The sequence below is a fragment of the Microplitis demolitor genome, chromosome 8 (genome assembly GCF_026212275.2).
Source record: "Microplitis demolitor isolate Queensland-Clemson2020A chromosome 8, iyMicDemo2.1a, whole genome shotgun sequence".
Classification (NCBI taxonomy): domain Eukaryota; kingdom Metazoa; phylum Arthropoda; class Insecta; order Hymenoptera; family Braconidae; genus Microplitis; species Microplitis demolitor.
The window spans coordinates 5,818,333-5,842,144 of NC_068552.1; positions in this window are offsets into that span (position 1 = coordinate 5,818,333).

The following is a 23,812-nucleotide window of genomic DNA, read 5'->3' on the forward strand; positions in this document are numbered from 1 at the left end:
CCCATCTCAACCATCTCAATCGGTCAATTCATTACAAATATATGAAGAATTTACATTCACACACACACTCATACACACACACCCACACACACTCGGACATCATTGTGAAAATGGTCAGAATAGCTTCCTAGGACCTCGAAACGTCGACTTCTGATGAAAGCTCGATTTTTAGAAATCGGAGTGAAAGCTATTACTTCCCGAATATTTGAAAATTCCTAACTTTCTTGGCGGGAAATTAAAAATTCTCATCAAAGATGAGCTCTTAATTTTGTTTATTTTTTAACTTCCCGCTAAGAAAATCGATGATTTTCAAAAATTTCGGGAAGTTATTTTTTTCACCCCGATTTGCGAGAATCGAAATTCCAACAGATGTTAACGATTTGAGGTTCTAGGAAGCTATTCTGACCAAATTCAAGACGATGTCCGAGTGTATGTATGTATGTACGTACGTACGTATGTCTGTAAATATTCTGTAACTTTTGAACGGATAAGCCGATTTTTTTTGAATAACTTTTAATTTGCTCCATGGATTGATTCCAAAATCTAATCAGCTCTTAAACTTTGTAAGCTGCATCGAATGCCACTTCAGCCATTAGAATCGATTTATTCGTTCAAGAGAAACTAATTAATTAGTTCAAAAGATTAAGTCAATTTGGTTTCGGTTAAATTAATTAGTTCAAAAGATATTAGCGTTGAAAAGTTAAAAAAAATAACATTCTATGTTTTTTTTCCAGATAAATCAAAATGTACTGTACTAAAATGTGTCTAAAATCTTTCAAACTTTGCCTCGTTATGGTCTTTTTTGAGCATTATATAATGCTATCAAACTTGTCCTTTAGTTTAAACAATATTATTACCGAAAAAATCAAAAAAACCGTTTTTAATCATTTTCTCGGATATTTTATATATTATTGTTCTGACCTAAGCCAAAACTCATTTTAATTTTGATTTCGATCACTGACATTGATTTCTGCCTCAATACATTTAGTTTATTGAACATAATCGGAAATTAAAATATAAAAACCACTTGTTCATTAATGATTTTCGATTCTTAAACTATTAAAATTTAGCATAAAGCGTAACTTGTTAGAGTTTGAAAAGCTCATAAAAAAACAATTCCATGCAATAAGATTTTCGAACTCCCTGAGTTTAAAAACACTGGGAAGTTTTGGGACTGCTCCGCTGGGCCAACCGACGTCCGGATTTTTTTTCCAATTATCTATAGATTAATAGACGGAAATTACAGAAGATTCCTTCCTCTATAAAAGTGCTTATAGCTAATTCATGTTTTGCAACCAGGCTCACAGGGGAAAAAATCATAAATCTAATTTTTTCTCGAATTTCATACACAGAAAAAAAAAATATCTTGGTGCAAAAAATTTTTTTTTGCACCGCACGAATATTTTTTGCAATTCTGAATGAAAACGAAAATTTTCTTAGTTTAAGAAAAGAATTTCCATTGTGGCGGGCAAAATAGGGTATTCTCTTGAAAAGGTAAAAAAAGAATAAAAAATTTCTGGATATTGAATAAATACGATTGAATGAAGTTTTCTTGTAAGTAATTTACATAAAGAAAAATAATATATTACATAACTATTGGATCCAACAAAGGAAGAAAAATTTTTTTTTAATGGTTTTTATAGCATTGTTACGTCCAACAATATTATATATACTTTTTTTTTAATGCTCAATTTATAAATAAAAAAAACATCGTATAATGAGAGTAAACATTAAGTGCCTCATTGGCCATTTAGGCAATTTTACTCCTAGTGCGTCCCAAAAGGTTGTAGCGGCTTAAGACTCAAAACAAATAAGTAAATCGGAACTTTCTTAGCTTTCGAATCATATATAAGATTTGGAAACCTTTTAAACTCATTACAGAATATTTTAAATAAATAAATAACTCATTTCAGTCTCTCAACTAAAAATAACTAAAGGTTCTAAGTGGGTACACCAGTTCTACTAAATAATAAATAATATTTATAATTAATAATTAACAATTAACAACTAAAGGTTCTAGGTGGGAACACGAGGCCTGATACATAATATCTGATAAAGTAATATCTGATAATAAGTAATAATTAATAATTAAAGGTTCTAGGCAAGTAGCCACACCTGATAAATAATACATGATATTTCATAAACAATAAGTAGAAATGAATTAACAATAAAAGTTTTAATTCCCGAAATATTAAATAATAAACTGATAGAAGTTAGTTTGAAATTGTACATGTATGTGTCTGTGTGTGTGTTTTGCTTACGCGTAAATGTGCTTGCGTGTGAGTGGACACATATACACACACATATATATACATAAACACATAGGTGTACAAGAGAGCATCCACTTGAAGAGGGAGTTCAGGTGATACTCTCCGGAAAATCTAAGAGTGAGGATAAGGGCCCAAGGAACCGGACACCTAATTGGTCACGGTTTTCCCCCAATTGAGGTCAATTGGAACGCCCAGAAAATCAAATCCCAGAAAAATTGGTCGCGTGAACTCTCTCTCTCTTTTGAGTAGGATCTCCAAGTGTGCGGATCGTAAAATATAGTTCAAGTTCAGTGGCCGGGTTTCTCCACGTAGAACAGACAAGTATATTTTAAAATAGAGTCAGTGATCATTTGTTCAAAAAAGTTTTCAAGTAAATATCTTTTTATTAGTATTGTTAATTAAATATTTTTACAATGAAACTACTGCAAAGGTGTAACCCAGGTATGTTTCATACAAAATTAATGCAAATCAGATAAATTTTTTTAAGAATCTTTAGAAATTCTAAGAATAGTAACCGTTTACTGTAAATAATTTTAATTCTGCGTCGAATTTGCAATTGAATAATTTTTTTGATTTTGAATAATTAAATAATTTGTGTAATAGTTTTATTCTTGAATTTGAATAATTAAATAATTTTTGTAATAGTTTTAACAAATCTTAAACATTTGTACTGATAATAGTAACAATAAATGTATTAAATTAAATCGAGAAGTTTATTTTTAATTTATAATTGACCTTCACCAACAATATCATTTGAGCAGGACCTCTGGAGTTCCCAGTCTATGAGCTTCGGATTGGACCAAATACTCAAATTATTTAAATAATTACGTACTATTTTTGGACGTAACAGTATTAAAAAAAGGCATTAACCCTTAACGGCCACATGGAGTGACTAGTCACCCCAGGTTAAAAAAAAGTGGAATTAGAGGCCTGAAACCTTTAAAATAAATACAATAAATGTCATCTGCCGGTGACAGACATCTGTCCCAGTTATCCCAGAGTGGCCGTAACCGCAGTTCAATCACAATATTTTTTTTATTTTTATCAGCTTATTTCAGTGTCAATCAATAATATAAAGATAAGTTTTTTTATTTTTTAGTAACAAAAAATTTTTTTTCATTTTAGTTGTTATAAAATCTAGTCTATTTCTATAAAATATGAATTGTTTACCGAATCAATTTTGAGTATGTTTATTGCATGATCAAGAAGCAGTGAATGCACGTATTCTGTAGAAACTCAAAGTCGCCGATGCTCGGGAATCTACTACTGCCATCATAGTGTTGAAAAAATTAATTGATCATCTTACCTTCCCTATGCTACGACAGAGATTGGAGGAACCATGTCTGTGGAAAGAACTGTGAATAGTTATCAAGGACATCCTTGAAGTTGGTAACGAGCCAAACACAGACAATCTGGAAAAAGTTACATTTGACATGGCACGAAGGTGCGTAGTCTGTAACCGAAAAAAAGATAAAAAATTGCGTATCGGATGTTCGGCTTATAATAGACCGGTTTGCGAGGAACATTGGTTCTCTTTATGTACGCAATATGCTGGTCAGTAAATATGACTTATATGTTGTATTTTATTTTTCCTATAACATAGAAACAATATTTTTTCACGTTATTATTCATAAATATGCATTTTTGATGCAATAAAACGCAAAAGAAGTCAATTTCATGATTTGTAATTTTTTTCATTTTTCCTTCCAGTAATTTTGCAAAATAACTATACTTTTTAAAGAATTGGTGGATACTGTTATTTTTTCGGGGTAGTGGTATATATTGTGCGGACAACCCCGAAGGTTTAGTCATTTATATTGCAAAATGGTGGAGTAGTGAATTTTTTTGTAAAAAAAGTAATTTTTCCAGAATTTTCAACTATACGACCAGTTTTTAGAATGCCATCTATAAATTAACTAAGTTAAATCATTGTAAATATTAAAGAACTCGTCAACGAACATAACACAATTAGTTAAAAGTCTCCAAACATTTACACATCTTGTTTGGCCGGGTTTTTCAGCGTGGGGTAATGAGTTACCCCATGTGGCCGTTATGTGGCCTGGGTGAGGTGTGGCCGTTAAAGGTTAATATTTTTCGACTGAGACTTTCAACTTTTGAAAAAGTTTAACAAAAAAATTCAAAATAATGCGCAATTATATCTACTAAAGTGATGTTGAAATGTTTAAAAAACTTTTAAAAATAAAATTTTGGGGGTACCTTCTTTTGCCTCCCCTTCCCTTATATCTTAGAATATATAAAAAATGAATTTATAAAAATATAAAGAACATATATTACAAATACATTAAAAAAATCATAATTTTGCACAACTCTTAATTCAAAGCATTAGAGTGTGTTTTACGATCAAAAAATTTTATTATATTTTTTTTTATGTTATTGGTTAAATTAAAAATATATTTTTCATATATTTGAAATATATTGTTAGTATAATTTTTATATATTTTTAACTATTTAATTCTTATGAACATGTCTTTTTTTAATTTTTAATATATTTAAATTACATTTAATATATATACAAAAATCGGTCAAAAGTTACAACGGTAAAAATTGTCACGACAATGTCTAATATTTTTGCTCCTTCAATAATTTTTTTTTATAATCCAGAAACATGAAGTACGTTTCAGGTAATTAAAATCAGTGTCTTTTTTTTTTTCAATAAATGCTCTTGAATAATCTAAAAATAATAAACTTTGGTAAATTTTTTTTTCTCAGTATTCACTTACTCTGGATACATCCTGGTTTGAGTATGTATTCACTCTGGATACATTCTGTTTCCCTTCTATTCTACAAAGTAATATTATTGATTCGATAACATATAAATTGCAGCCAGGTTCTATGAATTTCATACAATTAACGGTGTTTTAGAAGAAAGATGTAAAGCAATCGGGTTGAAAAAAAATTATATTCTTACAATTAAATGTAAGTTTACTTAAATTAAAAAAAAAAAAAGATAGAATATCGTCATTTTTTGCATCAAATTTAAGTATTGTTGAAACAAAAGCAAAAGTAGGCAAGATAAAGTCTCTTGTATGTTAACTTAATTACGTACATATATTAATTAAGTGTGTAAACGTCACCGCAAATACAAACGATATGTTTACAAGTACGCTATGTATTTAAGCAGATCATTCACCCCAACTACATGTGGCTTTTCAGCCAAAGTCGAAGCGTGTTTCGCCGTATTTAAAGTCGTAGCGTGTTTGACTCAACTCAAATCAAGTTGATTCAAAGGTTTCTTTTTATCAGTGTACCATGAGCAAATCATTTATTTTTCTCAATTCGTTCCTACAGAAAAACAAAATTTTAAATACTTTCCAATGCTTTTGAATACTTGAGATCACCCTTCTGGCCACCCTTCTGGCATTTAACATTGCAAATCGTTTCGAATCGTTTCTTTTACTTGGGGAAGTGAATATTTACATGATTCAAGAAAAGTTATTGTATTAAATTGAGAATATAATGTACTTAAATCAAAATTAAAATTTTTTCATTCTAATAGACCGTTGTCTTGAGTCAATAGTGAACACAGAAAAAACAGTTGGCTTGGTTCAAGAAAAATATTGTCTTCCGAATTTTCTTGCTCAAAAAAAATCAACGTTTTAAACGAAAAAAAGTTTACTTGGGCCAAGAAACTTTTTCTTGCCACAAGAAAAAAAAATTGTTTGCTCTAAAAAATAAACGTCTTGAATGAAAAAAAAACCCCTTGGTCCAAGAGAAAAATTCTCTTGCTCCACAAAATAAATTGCGTGAGTGAAAATAAAAGTTTTTTGGACCAAGAAAAAAATTTTCTTTCTCAAAAAGTTCGCTTTGTAACAGGGTACAATGAGTTATTTTGTCCACTAAAATCGTGATAATTCACTGACGGTCATTTACCCTACCCGTAACCCCAAATGAGCATTTGAATGAGTTTTTCGACTTGTCGCCGGGCACGCTAATTGAAAATACTTGCAAGCTAGGCCCCATCACAATTAAGTAAAGGAGTAATCTTCCGATAACGACCGAAGAGAACCGAGTGAAATTCTTTAAAACGGAAGACAGCAGCAGAAACGACGCAGAGCCGGCAGGACCGGGTTACCACCAAGACGTACAGAGAGCCGGTAGGACCGAGCAACCAACTAGGCATAGGACTGCCGATTACCCGAAGATCAGGTAACTTCTGTGTAGTTTTCTCAAACTAAAAGTAAATATTCTTTTGCTACGTAAAAAAAAAATTGGTTTGAGATATTGATATAAATTATCGCAATTTACTATACTCACCAACTAAGACAGAAAATCTTCTTGTTATGATAGTATTTTTTACTTGGTTAGAAACAAAATAAACTTGATTTGAATTCAATATTCTTAAATCAAGATTATTTAAACTGAATTGAAATTTAATTATTCTTGATACAATATTGTTATAAGATTAGTCGGAGAAAATGTTCTCGAATTAAAAAGACGCAATTATTCAGCCCAAGAATAAAAAAATGAAGACAAAAATAATCTTGAGCCAAGACAACTTTTTTTTCTGTGTAGTTTTCTTTATTTTACTCGCAAACCACTAACTGTACAATAAAATTGTAAAGGACTTATTTTATAGAAAATATGATTTTCGACAAAATAACTTTTGTATGCCATCACCGTAGAGCTAGTAATTTTTGAGATAAGTCCAATTAAACATCTCAATATTTGAAATATTGAGCTTTTAATACTTTTTATCCGAGATTTTAATACTTCTTTATAAAATTATAAACGAAGAAATAGATTATGTATTAGAATAAAATATAAAAATACATATTACACATTCATATGTAACTATGAAAAGTACGAAAGAATCATCTTTGCACTCAAAGAGGTAATAATCAAAAAAGCTTCCGATGGTCAAACAAAGACAGTTGAGTTAAGTTAAGAAAACATGGAAACAAGTGTGATAGAAGACAGTTTTGTATTACATGACATATTTTTTATGACAAATTTACCTGTGTATATCATATATTTCTTCGGCCATCACTTTATAAGAATGTACTAAAATCTCGGATAAATCAGTGAGTTTTCAAAATTTGAAACGTTGAGTTAGATTAATCTCAAAAACTACTAGCTCTACCCTGACTAGAATTTCTTACTGTTATGCCTGAAGTACTATAAGGACCTTATTAGGTTAATATAAGGTTTGCCTTATTAGGGCAAACATTACAAGTTCCTTGTCAGGACCTCATCAGGATATCCTTATAAAAAAAAAGTTATCCCATCCCTTCAAGTATTTTATTAACAGGCTAAAAATTAAGAAATACAACAGAATATTATATAAAAATTACGTGAATCATTACAGCACGAATTTTTTACTTCTTCATCAGTTATTCTTTGACATCATAATGAATATTATATTCACACTTACACGATTACATATGTATGGCAGCGTAGTGGATAGCATCGAGAACTTTGAATCGGAAGGACGCAGGTTCGAGCCCAGCAGTCATCGGGATTTTTTCGTCAATAAAAACCATATTCACTTACTCTAATTAATGCTCTCAATACAATAGATAACATTCTCGATCGAATTAAAATTTTCTAATTTTTGTTTTGCAATTTAATATTTTTTTTTAAATAATTACTAATAAGGATCCTGATATGGATTTGATGAGGGTATCCTGGTAAGGACCTTTTAAGGCAATTCCGATAAGGGCCTTATGGCTCTTAAGCGTTCCATCCATATCGGAATCCTCGTCAGGATACCCTGATTGGAACTTTATTTGAAATAAGGTTAACCTAATAAGAACCTAGTCAGATCCTTATGAAAAATTCTAGTTGGGACGTTAATGACATACCTTTCTTGGTCGAAAATCAAATTCCGTATTAAATAAGTCCTGTACAATTTTATTGTAAAGTTGGTGGTTTGCGAGTGAAATAAAAAAGAACCTTGAAATTCGAGAAAAATTGGCTTTATGATTTTTCCCCGATGAGCTCAGTTACAAAACATAAATTAGCTATAAGCACTTTTATAGAGAAAGGATTTCTCTGTAATTTCCACCTATGGTCAATTAAATATATATTATGAAATACCGCGAAGCCATAGATAATTAAAAAAAAAGTTAACTTTCCATGTCCATTAAATGGAAAAATTTCAAATTCATTTAGCGCGTGTACTTAAAATTCAAATTAAGAGCTCATCTTTGGCGAGTATTTTTTTATATAAATAGAACATTATTTCGTCAATGGACCAGAAACAAAAAAATAGTCGTTTCAAAATAAGCACCTTAATATATTGTAACATGATGGAAAATTCGACATCGACTCGTGGTTTGAATTTATTTCAAATAAGAAATAGTCACCGGATGAGCAAATGCTAGTGACATCTAGAATAAAAAAATTTTGACTTTAACTGAGCCATCGATCGACCGCATGGATTGAAACGAGAGATCCGGACTAGACGCCGTACTGAACGGTCACGTTTTACGATTCGAGAAATTCGACCCGACCAAACGAACAATTTTGATTACGACTCTTGAACAACGTGAATTTTGTTCTATAAGAACAATCCGAGTGATTAACGAACAATTCATTGCGATAAGTAAATTTTTTTTTAACAAATAACCGCCGTCGTGAACAAGCGAATAAGCCGAAGCCTCGGCACGAGAACTGATCAAGTGTACGACCGATTGATTTGGTTTTATGAACAAGTGCAACGCGATTTGTGGAAATAATAATTAAATTAATGATTGATTGTACGTCCTAACTGTATGATAGTGAAATTTCACGCGTTACCGAAATAAAATATTATTTTATATTTTATTTTATTCCAATCGAGCAATTCCGAGAATTACGGATTATCTCCTTCTCATTCGTTGCGGCAGCCGAGTCTTGCCATGTAAAAGACTCTGACGTCACCGGTCGAGTATTTCGTTAAGAACTACGTCGAGTGTGTTGATGAAATAAACGACGAGTTTTTTTTTCTTTCGACAACTGACTGTTATTTTTTTTTGCAAAACTGACTGTTTCCGATCAACTACGTTTTGTTGTACTTTGGTTTATATCGAGTCAAGCCGACAACGGCATTTATTATGTTTGTGTAACCGACAATTTGTGTGAAACCGATCAGTTATTTTGTCTATTGAATATACGATTAATTTGTTTAATTCTGATCACTTATTTTATCGTAATTTTAACTGCCTGACCTTTCCCCGATCCGCCACCCTGAGCCGAATTTTTTTTTGTTTTGATAATTATTTATTTGGTGATTATAAAATCACCTGGCGCCCAACTTTAAAATTTTGAACAAGGTTGTCAAATAGTAAGTGTACTCGGACTTCACTCCGGTAGATCCCCGGTGGTGAAAAACCCGTTATAATATATATATATATATATATATATATATATATATATATATATATATATATATATATATATATATACATATATATATATATATATATATTAGGGTGCGCCAAAAAAGAGAACTAAATTTTTTTTAGCTGCCGAGAAAATATCGTTAAAGATGATGAAAGAAAAATTCTGGTAAAGTTTGAGCTATTAATATTAAGAGGTGGCGCTTTGTGATTTTTGATTTCCCTTTAAATAACATGGAAAAAAAATTTTTGTTAATTTGGAATTTTTTACCTTTTTTGGAGCTCGAAGTCAAGAGTAAATTTCGAGCTCTTTTTACTTTTCCGGCGAAACTATTAGACTTATTATAAAAAGCCATAGAGTTTTTTTTGTAGACAATTTCATTTCCTAAAAATTATCTCATAAATTTTTTTGAAATCCCTTTTTTTCCTTGGTTATTTCCATTTTAATGCCAAGCTCCTAAAAAAATAGTGTTCGGATCAATTTAAAGGACATGGCATTCAAATGGATGCAACTAGAAAACAATGCGGAATTTGAGAAAAATTGATCAATGATAATTTGCAGGAAATAAAATTGTCTACAAAAAAGATTCTGAGACATTTTTCCATAAGTCCTAATTTAATCGCCAAAACATAAGATACCATTTTTATAGAGCAATTAATTTCCTACAAATATTTGTATGGGCGCATTTTATAATAAACATTTATTGTCGAGTCATAAAATTTATAAACAAAAATAAAATTTGTCTTAAAATACTTAAACTTAAACCTTTAATATCATTCAAATGGTGAGTTTTACGAAAAAAATATAAATATAATATAAGTAACCTTTGTTGTAGAGCATTAAATTTTCTACAAAATTCTTTTATAACATTTTTCTGTACAACCAATTAATGATGAGGTATGAATATTTTCTATTGGACTGAGAAAAAAATAGAAAACTGCGATGAGCAGGATCTTTCTATTTAAATTAAGAGCTCATGTTTGGTGAGAGGTTTTTTAAGGTGTCTAGCAATCCATTTTTCCGTGTCACGTGTAAAAAAAAAATAATTGATTTTTTTGACCCACCCTAATATATAAGGGTCATTCTCAGTTAAAACGTAAATCGCTTATTAATAAAACGCAGCACGATAAAAAATTTGAAAATTTAATTAAATTTTATAATGTTTCGACCAAAACAATCATTCTAAACGTTTCTGCAAGGCGGCCAGTCAATTTATTAATTTTATCTTGTTTCATAAGAAACCAGGGGAGATACTCAATCCAGGGGAGAGACTTGATAAACAGAGTGCCATGTTCTGTAAAAAACAAAACATAACAATCGAGTTTTTTCAATAAACTATATTGCGAATATATTTATATGTTAAATTATATAACAATATGCAACCTTTAAAGAACAAAAAAACAGTAAAAAAAAGTCTAGTTTGAAGTTTTCATATCTCCCCTGGATATCGTGTCTTTCCCCTGGAATGTACAAGACAGGGGAGATACACACCGGGGAGATACTTTTTAGTAACAAAAACGGAAGTAATGACAAATGTATTTATTGTACGAAATCAACCAAGAAAAATTAGAATCTATACACAACAAGAAGCAAATATACAGATGAATTAGAATTTTTAGATAAATATATCTAAAATAAAACTTACCAGGGAAGAGACTCCATTCACTCAATCTCAACTGTATCCACAGAGTGTTAGTAATGAAATAAATAACAAAATGTCTGCGCACCTAGTTCCAGTGGTGCTGACTACAAAGTATAAACTCAATGACGTTCATTCAAAGTCTTCAATTCCCTCGAGTCGAAAACAAATCTCGATTTTAGAGGAAAATAAACATTCCAGGGGATGAGACGCAAAATGAGGGGGACAAACTTAAACGTAATTTTTTTTAAGAAAAAAAAAATATCATGCAATTATACTCGCTTGATTACGAGAATTTATTTAATTTATTTTGTTGAAATATATAATTTAAATAATTTATTTGATTTCTAAGCACTTTAAATTACTAATACATAAACAGAATCAGCCCGGGGACAAGCCAGGGGACAGATATTTTATGACTTTGAGATAAAATTGTGACTAAATTAAGAAATGAATTTGAAATTTTTTAAGAAATTTTTTAAAAAATTTAAGAAATTTTTTTTTAAGAAATTTTTTTTTTTTTTTTAAGAAATTTTTTAAGAAATTTTTTTTTAAGAAATAAAATTAAGAAATGAATTTGACTGACCACTTACATAAGCACGAATTTTAAATGATAATTACATTTTTTTCAATATATTTTTTAAAAAAAGATGATTTTTCACCGTAGACGTCGAATTTACGTCTTAACTGAGAATGACCCATATGTCGAAAAACATCATAATTTTTTTTTTTTTTTTTTTTTTTTTTTGGTACCACCAGAAACTGATAGAACATGTCAAATCAAAAATTTTGTCAGGAGATAGGCTCTTAACTCTTTATCGGTGAAGTCAGACAAAATCGTACTCGTGACGCCAAAGTGGGGGTGGCCTACAGACTGCGCTCACAGTCCCCACTACCTCAATTTACGAGACTCAGACTCAGTCATTACCACGATTTATTCATATGGTAGGTTCCTTTAGTACCCCTTTATTTTTTACTTTAAAGTTTTCAATATATTGATTTTTTTAAGTTGTTTTTAGTAATATAAATTCTATAAGTAAATTATTTCAAGTTTTAAAAGAAAATCAAATTTAACTGTTTTTTTTTTTTTTAAACTAAGCTTCTTTACGCGCGTTTAGGATGAGGACTTAACACAGAAAAAGTAAAACATCATAGAAAAGTGCAACGGACATGAGCGAGAGAGAAGGCACCACCACAGACAGCGCAGCGCTGCCTGTTTTCTCTTCTCTCCCTTGTATTGTATATGTGTTACGTCATGTGCGTATTGTTAATATATATATATTAGGGTGCTCCATTTGAAACGAACATTTTTTTTTTTTTAGCGGACACAAGAAAATTTTGTTATTTATGTTGAGAGAAAAATTCCCTGAAAATTTTAGCTCTTAACTTTAATTTAAAGTACTTCCTCTCGTGTATCAAAGTTTTCCCATTTAAAAAGCATGTAAATCGAATAACTTTTCTTTTAAATTGCTATAACTTAGCCCGGTTTTGAGCTATCGTTTTGAAACCAGTTTTCATTTGTAAAGTAATTGTTGCTTTTTAAAAGTATATAAAACGGTTTTAGTCTAACTCCATCCATGTCGATTGTATCAGCTCCGAGAGTCAATTTTTCACTTTTTTCATTTATTTTTGTTAATAGTGAAGAAACGGCTCACTTACAAAAAACATGCATAAGACTAATCTTTTAGGAAATTTCATCCTCTACAGCTTGTTCGTGACACTTACATTGCTCAAGCGCACTGTTCATGAGATACATGCATTTCAACATTTTACAGTAAAATGATTAGTGTGACGTCACGACGTCGTATTCTTACTGTCAATCAACTTATTAAAAAATCATACATGTTATGCCATCTGGTTATGCATGAATAAATTAATTTACAAATGACTTCCAGCCATTATTTCGGCTGATGATTTTTAAATTTGAATTTAAATTCAAATTACTTTTATTTTATGTAAAGTTATTATTGAATGATTATTAATAAATGAAAAAGTAAAAAAATAAATGTTGTTTATAAATTTGAATATAAATTCAAATTTTTATATTTGTTAATTATTAATAAATAATGAAATTAATGTTGAATAAAAGAAATATTGAAATTATAAAAAAATAAAATAATAAAGAGAAATAATGAAATGATTTAATAAATATGAAATATGAAATAAATGATAAAAGAAATAATGAAATGAATTAATGAAACTATATGAATGAATAAATAATGATAATAAATAATTAAAAAATGAAATGAATTATGAAATATGAAAAGAATATTATTGTAAAGTATGAAATAAAATTCAAAAATGATAAAATATTGATAGAAAAATTATAAATAGAAAAAAATAATTATTAATAAACAACGTTATTAATAATTAAAACGAAATAAAATATAAAATGTTTAAATAATAAAATGAATTTATTGCAATAAAGAAAAAAAAAAAAATAAGAATCAATAAATATTGATTTATGAATTCGACTCCAATGCTTTATGCGTTGTTGCTAACTGCATTGGAAGTCATGAAAAATATATATATAAATAATTACTATCAAAAAATATTGATTTAATTATAGCCAATAAAATAATTGGTATAATTAAATATTTATTGGAAGGGATGTTACTACCTGGTAACAGCTCTTCTGGAAATCGAAAAAGATTTCAGTTTCCTAAGTGAGCTCATTCGTCATTGACGAAATTTTAATTATTTAAAGGCAAGGTCCTTAATTTTATTAAATCATTGTAATATGATTTAAATATTTATAAACTGAATTATAAAAATATAACTCAGAATATTTTTAAATAATTATTGAATTATTAAAAGTAATAATTCATTTTAATAAAAAAAAAATAAATGTGATAAATATTCCATCAATTATCAAGTTCAAGTCGAATTATTTAAATATAATTCATTCAATAAATAAAATTCAATATTGATAAAATTTCATCAATTATCAAGAGTTAAGAAGGAAGAATAACAAATTAAAAAAAAAAAATCAAATAAATAATTATTGATAACAATAATAATCATCAAATAAATCAAGGTAACAATTTAATTGAATAAATATTTAAATATCAAATTTAAATAATAATTGATTGATTTTAAATAAATTAAATAACAAGTGAAATCGAGAGTTAAACCATTTTATAAAAGTGTAAAATTGTAAATTGCATTTAATTGTCTAATGTAAACTAAATTTTGTTTGTAATAATTTTTAAATAATTGTTTTGATTTAAATAAATTTGGAAGTTGTTTTAATTTTGCTTATATTATTTCACTTAATTAATTAAATTTTATTTTACTTAATTTTTATTATTTTAATTTATCTCTTAGACAACAAAACATTTTTATTTTTATTTTCTTCTAATTTTAAATAAACAGTAATCCTTATAGCTCCGTCCCAGTTATTTCGCTAGGCGAAGGCTAAACAGGAGCGCTACTCTTAATATGTGTTATTTTGACGTAACATATATTAAAAATTTTTGGGGGCTCGTCCGGGATACATAAGGATGCTGTTCATTTTTAATTAAAATAATAAATTCAATATCAATAATGATTAAAGTAATTAGTTTATAAAAAGAAAAGAAAATATATAAAAAAAAAATAAATTTAATTTAAAATCTATTTGAATTAAAAAAAAATAATTGAAATAACTTCATTCAAAGAAAAATGATTCTCTATGTCCGATAGAATAGTTACTCGGAAATTTGCAAAAGAAAATAATATAGATATCAATCTGGATCCTCCGGAAGAAAATCCAGGTTCATCCACTGAAAAGCAAAGAAATCCTTATCGACCTAGCGGAAGACGTTCTCTGAAAAATACCTCGATTCCACTTAGTTATTCAAATTTTGTTCAAAATAATAATTTACATAGTACTAACCAACTAACTAATGAAAGTATTGAAGAACATCATAATCAAAATAATTCTGAATCTAATCATTATTCTAATATTGAAAATGTTACTGAACCACTTGAAAAATTAACCTTAAATCCAATGGAAAATGATGAAGTAAATATACATAATAACACAACAAATAATTCTGCACAACATTCTACAGCTGATTCTACAAATAATAATCGACACAATGCACCATTAAATAATGAACAAGTTTTAAATAACGATATTAATAACGATAATAACAACAATAATAATAACAATAATAATAATAATAATCAAATCAATAACGAACAACCAGTAAGAATGGCTCTTTCAGCAAATCAATTTATTTCTTTACGTGACGCGTTAGAATTTGTACCCGAATATGACGGTGAAAATATGACACTTACAGAATTTATATGTGCTTGTAATGAAGCTTTTGGTTCTTTACCAAGAGATGCTCAACCTAATTTGGTTAAATTATTGCGAAAAAAATTAAGAGGTGATTTAAGAAAGTCTATAAACTGTGCAACAATAAATACAAAACAAGAATTTTATGACTTTTTAAGGGGAAAAGCAGCCCCAAATAAAACAGAAATGCAATTATTGGGTGAATTAGGTCACGTTTTTCAAAAAGACAGGGAATCTGATTTAAAATATTCTAATCGAATTTGTGATATTGCAACACAATTAGTTGAAGTACACAAAAGAACACATACACAAGCAGAAAATAATGCTTATGCAATACAAGTAGAACAAAGAGTAGTAGAAAGTTTTTTAAATGGTCTTAATCCTGAAATTGAAAGTAAAATACGAAATTTAAATAATAATTTTCAAGGGACACTCGATGAAGCTATTAAAATTGAGCAAAAAATTAAATTGAGAAAGGAATTAAGTGAATTTGAAAATATAAAACGAAAAGGCAACGAAAAACCCGTGTTCCTTTGCGATGAAGTTAAACGCGAACACAATAATTCTCAAAAATCACATCAATCTAATTACCAACAAAAACAAGATTTTCACACTCAAAATAAACAATTTGACAATAATAAAAATTTTAATCAACAATTAAATTTAAGACAAACTGTTATTTGTCAATTTTGCGATAAACCAGGTCATACTGCTGATAAATGTTTTAAATTATTAAATTCTAGAGAAAGATGTCAAATTTGTAATAGATCTGGCCACAATGCTAAAGTTTGTAGATTCAAACATGAATTTTTAAATGACAATTCTAAAAATTTTAATAAATGTTTAACTTGTGGTAGTCATGAACATTCAAGTAATAATTGTCCTAAACAAATTATTAGTTGTGATTATTGTAAAAAAATGGGTCACAGAATTAGAGATTTTTGGAAGAAAATAAATGATGAAGAAAAACAAATAAAAGAAAATCATCCTTCAACCTCTAATTCACATTTTGGTATTTTTAATAGAATTCCAATCAAAACTATTTCTGATAAAAAAGAAACTCGCGTTGAACAAATTAATTTAAATAAAAATAGTAAAAGTCCAACAATTTTATTAGGATATAGCGTAAATCCTAATGTTGGACAAATTTCTGTAATGTTAGACACAGGTAGTGGTCCTAATATTTTAAAAGAAAGTTTTTGTCCAAAAGAAGCAATTTTAGATAAAACTAAAACTATTAAATTACTTGGAATTAACGAAATTCCAGTCGAAACATTAGGAGAAGTTGAATTAGATTTTCTTGATTTAGAAATTAAATTTTTAATAGTTCCTGACGATTTTCCAATCGAGCAATCGGGAATATTGGGTTCGAATTTTTTTGACGAAGCGAAAGTACAAATTTGCTATAAAGATCGCGTTATAAAAATAAATAATAAACAATATTTTTTCTATGATACTGATGAATCAATAAATCTATCATTTAACTGTGAAAAATTAGTGCAAAATAATAAAATAAATTTTCAAGATAAAATTTATCCTGTCACTACTGAAAAAAATCTAAAAGAAGAAAATGAAATAAAGAAGGAAGAAATAAAAGAAGACAAAAATGAAACGAAGAAAGAAGAAAATAAAATGAAGAAAGAAGAAATGAAAAAAGAAGGAAATGAAATAAAGAAAGAAGAAAAAGAAATGAACAAAGGAAAAATAGAAACTGATGAAGAAACAGATGAAGAAATAATAATGAAAATCAAAAAAGAAGACGAATCTGATTTTGATGAAGATATGCATCAAATAATGGCTATGGGATTTCAAAATTTTAATATTTATGGAAGTGATACCGACTACGATTCAGACGATGAAGCGGAAGACGAAACCAAAGAAGATAATAAAACAAAGATAAAAATAAATGGAGAAACTACTAAAATTTTTAACAAAAATAAAAAAGATAATAATCAACCCGAAAATGAGGAAAATTTAAAAGAAAAATCTGAAAATATCAACACAATCAAACAAAAAAACAATCAAGGAAATAATTCAAAGGAAAATTCCAATTACAATATTGAGAATAAAGATTACAATTTGCATGAGTCAATCAATAAATTCAATAAAGAAATTATATATGCCCAGCGAGTATTAGTTATCAACAATGCCCATGAGAACGAAGAAAAGAATCAAGAGGATGTCACAGGACACTTTTCACATGATATTGATGCAATAAATAAAAGTAAATCACGTTTTGAAAAAATAAAAGAGGTGTTAAATATTAAACATTTAAATAAAATTGAGAAAGAATCTCTTTACGATTTAATAAAAGATAATACTGAAAGGTTTCACCTTCCAGGTGAATATTTACCTGCAACAGATAGAGTTGAACACGAAATTTTAACTACAGATGAAAGACCTGTTAATATTAAGAATTATAGAATTCCTTATGCTTTAAAGGAGGAAATCAATCGACAAATTAAAGAGTTATTGGAAAATAATATTATTATGGAATCAAGGTCACCATACAACAGCCCAGTCTGGATAGTTCCAAAGAAACCGGACTCTGAAGGAAGGAAACAATGGAGAATGGTAATCGATTATCGAGCGTTAAATGAGAAGACGATTAAAAATGCATATCCACTACCAAATAGAACTGATATTATTGATAGTTTGGGTGGAGTTGAATATTATTCTGTACTAGATTTATCATCGGGTTTTCATCAAATTAAAATGAAGGAAAAAGATCGACATAAAACTGCTTTTTCAACTATTTTAGGTCATTTTGAATTTTTAAGATTGGTTTTCGGCCTAGCAAACGGTCCGGCAACATTTCAAGCATTAATGGAGGATATTTTTTCCGGATTAATCGGTGTTATACTATATGTTTTTATGGATGATATAATTTTATTTTCAAGAACTTTACAGGAACACATTGAAAGATTAAAAATTGTTTTCCAGAGATTAAAAGAAGCAAATTTAAAATTAAAACCAGATAAATGCAAGTTTCTCAAACGAGAAGTTTGTTATTTAGGTCATTTAATTAGCAAAAATTCTATCAGACCTGATCCAAGTAAAATTGAAGCTGCAAAGAAATATCCAGTTCCTACTACTCAGAAAAAAGTTCGTCAATTTTTGGGTTTTACCAATTATTATAGAAGATTTATTAAAGATTTTGCAAAAATAGCTAAGCCATTGACAAAATTACTTCAAAAAGATGTCAAGTTTTTATGGAATCAAGAAACTCAAGAAGCTTTTGAAATATTAAAAAATAAATTATGTGAACCACCTGTATTAAATACACCTGACTTTACAATGCCATTTATTATTACTACTGATGCATCAGGTTATGCAATTGGAGCAGTTTTATCACAAGGACAAATCGGGGAAGACACTGCATGTGCATACGCTTCAAGAGTATTGAGGGACGCTGAAATAAGATATGAAACATATGAAAAAGAAGCATTAGCTATTGTTTTTGGTGTAAAAACATTTAGACCATATGTTTATGGTAAAGAATTTATTCTAGTTACAGATCATAAACCATTAGTTTGGTTTCAAAGAGCAAAAGATGTGAATACGAGAGTTTTAAAATGGAGATTAAAATTAGGAGAATACAATTTTAAAGTTATTTACAAACCAGGTAAAACAAATTATGTTGCGGATGCTTTATCAAGAAATCCAATCAAAACAGAAGAATTTGAACAAATCAAAGTAACAACAAGAGCTGCAGCAAAGAAACAAGAATTAAATTCAAGATCACAATCAACAACCAAAACAACTGACGAAATTAATAAAAATAAAAATTTAATAAAGAACAAACAAATAATACAAAAGAAAGTAAGTAATAAAACCAACGATTCAACCAACGAAGAAATTGAAAATCAACCAAAAACTATTAAACGCAAGGAAAAAGTGAAACAAATTCAAGAAAGAAAAGAAACAAAAAATCAAGATTTAAATCAAGAAAATGTGAGTAGTTCTTTAAGTTCAGACGAAAATATTGAAAATATAATAAACGAACAAAACAATAATAAAAAAGATTCATCAGATCATAGTGATTCAGATATAAAAGAAAATTTAGAAACGGGAAATATTCGTAATATAGTTGATATTAAAGATTATTTTCATTTCAGAAAAGATAATTTAGCATATTTTATCAGCACCAATGGTGAACCATGCGATAACGGCGCAATTAAATTAAAAGAATTAAATAAATTACCAACATTTAAAAATTTAGAGCTAGGAAAAGTAGTTGAAAAGAAAATTAAAAATAAATATTATTTTGCTTTACCTATTCGTGAAAAAGAAAAAGAATCAATTGCAATATTAATTGAAAATTTAAAAGAAATTTTAGAAAAATTTAAATTAAAAACAGTAAGTTTCGCAAAAAGTGAAAATATAGAAAATTTACCGTGGAATAATATCATAACAGAATTAAAAAATGTTTTTGACGGAACTGATATTAAAATTATGATTTGTTTGGGTACAATTATTTATGTTCCTAATGAAAAAAGAGATGAAATTTTTTATGAAATGCATAAATCACCAATTGGAGGTCATAAAGGGGTTACTCAAACTTATCAAAGAATTAAAAAAGACTATTATTGGGAAAATTTGAAAAATGATATTCAACGAAGAATTCAACAATGTTTAGATTGTCAATTAAAAAAATTAGTTCGTGTAAAACATAGAGAACCTATGATTATTACCGATACTCCAGCCACGTGTTTCTGGAAAATTTCTATGGATATTGTCGGGGCAAAACAAAAAACTAAAAGGGGAAATGAGTATATTTTAACTATTCAAGATTTATTTTCTAAATTTTGTATTGCAGAAGCATTACCTAACACTTTAGCTACAACAATTTCAACTGTTTTTGTTAAAAGATTTATTTGTTATTTTGGTCCACCAAAAATTATTCTAACAGACCAAGGTCGTAACTTTTTAAGTGCTATTTTAAAATGCGTAGCAAAACGTTTCGGTATTAAAAAACTTAAAACTACAGCTTATCATCCTCAATCTAACGGTTCATTAGAACGATCGCATCACACATTAAACGAATACCTTAAACATTACTCATCCATTGATGAAGAGTGGGACGAATGGATTGAGTTAGCAACATTTTCATATAATACAAGTTATCATGAAGCAATAAAAAATACACCTTATGCTATTGTCTTCGGACAACAGTCTAGATTACCTTCAAGCGAACCAATAAGAGAATGTGAACAATTACCTACAATGCAAGGTTATTTAATTGATTTAATCACAAGATTACATGGGATAAGATTATTAGCTTATCAAAATTTAGTTGACGCTAAATACAAATCAAAAAAATATTACGATAAACATTGTAATCCACAAAATTTAAAAGTAGGTCAATATGTATTTTTACAAAGTGGACCAAATCCAGGTAAAACAAAAGATCAATACTCTGGACCACACAAAATTCTTGAAATTTTGGGTAAAGGAAATGTTAAAATTCAAACAGAAAAAAGAATTCAAATAGTTCACATGAATCGATTGAGATATTCATTCATAAATCCAGAAATTACACCAATTAAAAAAACACGAAAACAAAAGAAAAATAGCGATGAAGAAAATTCTAATTAATTTATGTTTACAGATGATTATCAAAATCACTTTTGCGATTTATTTTATTTTATTATGGTCATCATCAGTAAATGGAATAATTGGGTATGATTGCGGAAGATTTTCATCAAATTCAACTACAATTTCAATTACAGAGGTGGAAGATTGTGATATTCATCCTAAAGAAATAAATACAACAGAACCATTTATTCAATTATAACAATTAAAAGAATATTCTTTGACAAAAGTTATTCAATGTAAAATCGAAGTAGATCGAAATATTTATTATTGCGGGGCTTATTCTCATATGTCAGTCGTACATAGTGGACATATGGAATATATTGAAGAAATTTCAAAAGAAAGATGTTTAGATATTCATAAATCGGGTTCATATAGATTCGGTACGTTATTTATAACTGGTTTAAAAATTAATAGTACAACTACGCGTGGTGCAACACTCGCAGGATCAATCGGTAATGATGGGACGTGTAAAGGGGGAAGTTATTCAGATTTTTATGGAAGTTGGAGTAGTATTGTCGCTCAAGGGGTTTTAAAAATAACAATACAAGAATATTTCGCGGAAGTTAAATATGAGAATGATAAAGTTTATTTAAAATCAGGTTTAACGTGTACTTTATCTGATTTATCTTGTTTAGATTTAGAAGGAGGTTATACTTTTTGAGACTATATTCCATCACATAAACGTGATTTTCAAAATTTTGGGGTTTTATATACGGGTAAAGTAAATAAAACATCTGAAAAAAATTCAGATAAGCATGAAATTGTTTATTCTTTAGAATCAAATGGAATAAAATTTGCATTAACCACCACAAATATTGAAATTATTTGTGGCTATAAAATAATCAGAACTGAACATCCAAAATTATTTATCTTTGAAACATCAAAGAATGATTTAATGTTAAGTAATAAAATATCAATAGAAAATTTAGATTTATTTGCATATATTAATTCTAAGTTTGTATACGTAGAAAAATTTATACAAAAACAAATTAAACAATTATATTATGATGTATTAATTCATCGTTGTATGTGAGAACGTAATACTTTAAAAAATTTGTTATCAATTGCGTCAAGTAAACCAGACGAGTTTGCTTACAATTATATGAAAGGACCAGGTTATATAGCTATAATGTCAGGTGAATCGATAAATGTTGTTAAGTGCATACCTGTTGAAGTATCAGTTTACCCAAGAAGTGAGTGTTATAACGAATTACCAGTGAAAAGTGCAAATGACAGTTACTTTTTAACTCCAAAGACAAGAATTTTAGTAAGAAAAGGAACTCAGATTGATTGCAATCCACTTTTTCCACCTTTATTTTTAATAGATGGATCATGGTATAAATTTACACCTAATCCAGTTGAAGTTTTACCACCAAATAAAATTCAACCATTAACTAAACCAACATGGAAATATACTTCTCCAAAATTCTTAGCTACAAGCGGAATTTATTCTGAACAAGATCTCGACAAATTAAGACATAGAATTATGTCTCCAGTGGAAAAACCAGCAATTTTAAGTAATATTGCTAGAGGAATGGATGGTTTGCATTTTGCAAATCAAGATGAAAATTCCTGCCGGAATACTCAAGCAGATGAAAGAAGATGAAGAATTAAATGCATTATATGGAATTCCACATACAAGAATTCCTGGAAGAAATTTAAAATTTTATGCAAGTTTGATAACATCATATTGTACCATGCCAAGGGAAATAGTAAAAGAATTTTATCATAATGACTTTGATAACGCATCTATGTGCGAAAACTGTTTAAAAAAACTGTCCAATGATTTTTATGAAAAGATTTAAATATTGCAATCAAAACTGGCATCGTTTATATTCGTATAAAATTTCGGGAGATTGTATTAAGTGTGGTGAAGTGTTAATAAATCAAAAACCGGGATATATTTGTGAAGATTGTGCAAATAATTGGGTAAACTATCGTGACATTTTAGAAAATAAATATTTTATCGATATTTATGTGTAATTTAGCCTGTAAAAAAAAAAAAAAAAAAAAAAAAAATAAATAAATATCATTGTTATCAATATTATTAATAAATAAGTATATATATATAACAGAAATAAAAAAAAAAGAGAGAGAGAAAAATATAAAAATAAAAAAAAAAAAAAAAAAAAATAATAATAATAATAGGAAAAATAATAATTAATTATTGATATGAAAATATATAATACTAAACTTTTATTAATATTTTAATTAAATAAAAAAAAATTAATTAAAATAACATAAAAATACATATGAAATTAAATATCATGAATTTTATAAGTAATTCTTAATAAAAAGTATATATATATTTATTAATCGATTACTTTCAAAGTAGCTTTCTGTAATTTAATAAATAATCGATACATTATCATCTTTGCGCTGGTAATGTTCTCAGCGCGGGAGGGTAGCGACGCGCGCAGTCGTCGCGAAATTTAAATTTTTACATATATCCATATATATATATTTTATACATATATATATATTCATACATATTCTTTATACAAATCATATGCAATATATATATATACATATTCAATATATTAAATCAATTAAAAACTCACGAAAAAGTGTATATGAATAATCAATCATTATAAATGATAAGAATAGAAATAGAATATAAAATAAAAAAAAAAAGGGAAACAGAAAAAAAAAAAAAAAAAAAAAAATATACATATTTTA